Consider the following 4,588-nt stretch of genomic DNA (forward strand, 5'->3'; position numbering starts at 1 on the left):
AAGATGATTCAATGTTACTATAATTATACTTGATCTGTAGATAAAGGTCTATGGTTTTGCATTAAACAACTTTATCTTGCTGGACTTTATTGCTGCATCATGTTACTTTCTACCGGGTTTCTCTCAACACTGGTAGAGTCAGAGCACTAACTGTTCTTCACGCGCACAGTAACTGACATTTAAAACTGTTAAAAGAAAATGCTCAATAAACTATTGCATAGATAGATAGATACTGTGTATAATACACTACGCATCAATATGCCTTTCCTTTGTGATTTGAACTTTTCAATGCGGACTCGACGCGCTGCGCGCTGTGACTCGTGTTGCTTCAAGCGCATCATTCTGCGCTTGCGATGCGCATAAGCGCTGTGTGCCGCACTGTATTGGGGCCTTTCATATCATAATACAGCGACGCAATGAACTATTATTAATAGCCTTTCTAGTTCTGTACTATCCATCATGTTGCTGCCTCATTAAACCGATGTGCTATACATTTAAAACATGTCTCAATTTTATAGTAGGCTATAAAATAATTTATCTTTTTGATTTTTGTTATCTTGTTTTTCATGAATGTATTTTACAACAATACAAAGAGCAATGTGTAACGTTTTACCAAATTTAGTGTTACACTTATTCTAATATTTGTTCCTCACTAAATGTTTTTTCATGTTCAGATTTAATACAATTATTGTGCTTGTGATTTTTCTAGACTAAATTGTATGCTTAATTATCCACTATTCTAGTTTATAATAGCATTTATGGTCTTTTTTTTAAATGAAGTTGTCTGTATTAAGTAGATTGTGTTTAACACACAAAATAGTGATTATCAGTTCAACAAACATAGTTCTAGAAATTCTACTTGATTTAAAAAAAAAACTGCCCTGGTATCGGTATCGGTCGATACTCAGGATTTTTGGTATCGGATCGGTTCTGAAAAAATGGTATCGGTGCATCCTATAAGGAGCGACCTGTTTGTGCACTTTCTGAAGATTTTTTTGCACTGTGAATTTGCACTGTCAGTTCTGTTTTTGAATAAAGGGTTGGGAATGAATGCTTTTTTTTTTTTTTTTTTTAAATATCCGATTAATCGATTAATCGAAAAAATAATCGACAGATTAATCGATTATTAAAATAATCGTTAGTTGCAGCCCTATACAAGTGCTAACAAGGTGACGAGAAACAGCTGAAAGCAATGAAGAATCAGTGACAGACAGGATTATGGGAATTGTAGTGAGAATGTGGATGACACCGTGGGGAAGAGGACATCTAGTGGACACCAGGAATACACAAACCAGACACTGTGACAGTAATGCATTGAATAGGCCTAATACGTTTATTAAGTGTATTGAGTTTAAACGTGAAAACATCTGTGAAAGAGTGTAGACCTATAGCTACTGTGTACTAATAGAACCGCAATGCTGAAACTTTTTTATATTATTTTATAAAAGACGCTTATAATAAAAATAGTTGGTCTTTTTGGAGACTTTTGGTTCACAAAAATCGTGGAATATTTTGAATGTTTTTTTTCTGAGCCTTGTTACCGTTATACAGGATTATAGAGTACGCTTGTCATACTTGTATTTCAGGAAAACATTGATCCAGGCCTCTACACTTCTCAGTTTCTTCAGAACAGAAGACCAAGATAAACTCACATGTGTTTCAACTAGAGTCTCCAAAGTCTGCAATCATAAAACCTTGTTGTAAACCCAGATTTTCCAAACCCAAAATCTCTCTGGAAACAACTGCAGATTTGATCTAAATGAACATCTGCAGGTTACAGTGCTTTTTCTCATTAACATTCATGTCATGAATTTGGTTGTAACGATGTAGGCAAACATTATAAATGTTATTCACTGGTTTCGGAGAGTAAATGGGCCCTTCAATATTTTTTCTGTTTGTTTTATTGGTACAAAACTTGGGTTTGATCTGTCGAGTGAATGAACAGCTTCTGCTGGATGTGTGTGGTTGCTGTGTGTGTGTTAATAGTTTGTGGCTGGGATTAGTTTTTCTCCATAATAAACATTGAGAGTACACGATATAGCTTTTTATAATATAGTTAGAATGACCTCTAAAGTCAGAGGGAAAAATATGTTTTACTATTCATATCTTTTTATGCTTATGTCACAAGCCCAAGTTAAGCAATATAACATGAGCAAGAGTGTTGTTTTCCTGAACATTAGCACGATTGCAAATGTGATATTAAATTTATCAATTAAGTTTCTCACTCTGAGGTTCAAGAGTCTCTCCATGTTTAATGTCCATTACACTCCATTACATTTATTATGTCAGTGCCTTCTGGAGGAATACAGACTTTAAGTATATTTGATCAGTTTCAGCAGTAGTGGTGGGCAGATCGAGGCTTCGTGAAGAAATGAAACCGTTGAACCAAATGGGCCATATTGTGTCGAGGCTTCGAATCAATCCGACACCCGTCTCAATGGTGACACCTAGTGGTCACTTGCAGGTGTTGATCTGAAACAACCTTGACGAGCCATTAAAAAAAATTGTTTTTTTAAACACATTTTTTTAATAGCTCGTCAAGGTTGTTTCAGATCAACACCTGCAAGTGACCACTAGGTGTCACCGTTGAGGTTATGAAATATGAATCAACTAAACGGATGAATTATTTTAAAAAAATCACCCCCTCACAGTTGTTATGAAGGACAAAATTAGCTGTATAGACCAAAGCCACATAGAGAACTAGGCAGTAAACATGTTTTTTTTCTGCTGTAAAGTTGGGCATTTTAACATGCGGGAGATACAGATTTGACTCACTTCTGCAGCCAGGCCCAAGCGGCCAGTCGATGAATTGCAGTTTAACTCACTTCCGTGTTGGTTTCAAGAGAGAGACGGCGAGGTGGCAAGCGGGTAATCCATCCGCCGGAAACTGAAGCCTCCCCGGGCGCCGCCATTGTAGCAGAACTTCACCTGCTGTTAGCATCCCATTGACTCCCATTCATTTTGGCGTCACTTTGACAGCGAATAACTTTACATCTGAGGCGTCCAAAGACTCCATTTGTCCATTATTTATTTCTAAAGAAACTCGACAATGTATAAAAGGCTCCATTACCTTGTATCTTAGGTTATGGCCCCGTAGAAGCCGTTTTTGTAAAAATAGGCTAACGATTGCGTCATAACCACTCGACTCTCTGTCGTACAGTAGAGAAATTACCGTATAGACCGGCGGAGAAGCTCATAAGCAAACGGGGGACGTGGAGCATAAAGTCTGATAAACTCAAGGGAGAAGCACATAGAGAGAGATAAAGTTGCTCCCGCTGCTAGCTCATGGACAGCTAATGCTAACGCTCTCCGTCTCTGAGAGATTCGGAAGGGAATGATTCAGATTTCTCTCGGCACAGCTACTAGAAGACTGACAGCTGTCAGACACGATACTCGCATCACCAAGCTCAGTTCTCTTACGAGAGATACTCTCGTACTGCGTTGTCGTAGCAACGCATTCGGGAAAATCCTTTTCCACGAGAACACTGAAGCAAAAAATTATCCTTAATTTTGTATCAATGTAAAACGCATTGCCACAGCATACAGACCTAGGCGAGACGGCTCGCGCGCCTATTGGCTGCTGTGCGGCAAATGCTTAAGCCAATGGAGCGAGCCCATGAGTGACGTCACACCCAATGAGGGCACTTCGCGCCCTCCTGCGTCACGTCCCGCCGAAACGGGCGTGGCTTAGGGCTATATATTTCGCTCACAGGCTTATGAACTCTGATTTTTAATCCTTCAGCGAAGAGCACCTCATCGCTGATCCGAGCAGAGAAGCGGCGCCGTCGAGAGAGCACATCAGCGGGAGAAGTCACGACAAGCTAATATCCTTTCACTGTATTTGAGTGTGTGTGAGGTCGCCGGCGCGACTCACACTTTCTCTCTTTTGTATCTAGAGCGGCGTCTTCTTCGAGATGCCTCTCTGCGGTTCGTGCAAACGAACCACGCTCAGCGACGGGGACCGCCACGTGATTTGCGCTTCCTGCCTGGGCGAGGAACACGCGGCTATCGCCCTCGCGGATGGCGGCTGCCATCACTGCGAACTACTGCCTCTGGCGACTCTGCGGACTCGCCTGGCGTCGTTCCAGGAGCCCGTGTTCTCCGCTGTTGTGCCGCGCCGTAAAAAGCGCCGTGCACAGCGGAACCCCGAACCTCCGTCAAGCCGTCAAAGTTCGCCGGCGCGCCCGCGTACTGTCTCCGGCTTCCTCAGCGTCGATACCCGACGGACAGCGACCGCAGATTGCCGCCGCTTCCGTCGACGACATCGATGACATCGCTATCGACGACCTGCTGAGGGATGAGGACTCGTGCTCGGTTTTGGCTTCCGGCAGCGAGGATTGGGCGAGCTCTGCGGACCTCGCGCCCCCTGCCCCCACGCCGAAAGGAAAAAGAGCGAGCATCGAGGCGGAGCTCATGCGCGTTCTCACTCAAGCCACGGCGAGCCTTGGCCTTGAGTGGGTTTCGCCCGAGCAGCCCGCTAAAAACCGACTGGATGGCTATTTTCTGCCCGGGGAGAAGTCGACACCTGTCTCAAAGCCCGCCCCCTTCCTTCCTGAGCTTCACGAGGAGGTCGCGAGAGCTTGGACTT

The sequence above is a fragment of the Phoxinus phoxinus genome, assembly GCF_949152265.1.
Source record: "Phoxinus phoxinus genome assembly, chromosome: 20".
Classification (NCBI taxonomy): domain Eukaryota; kingdom Metazoa; phylum Chordata; class Actinopteri; order Cypriniformes; family Leuciscidae; genus Phoxinus; species Phoxinus phoxinus.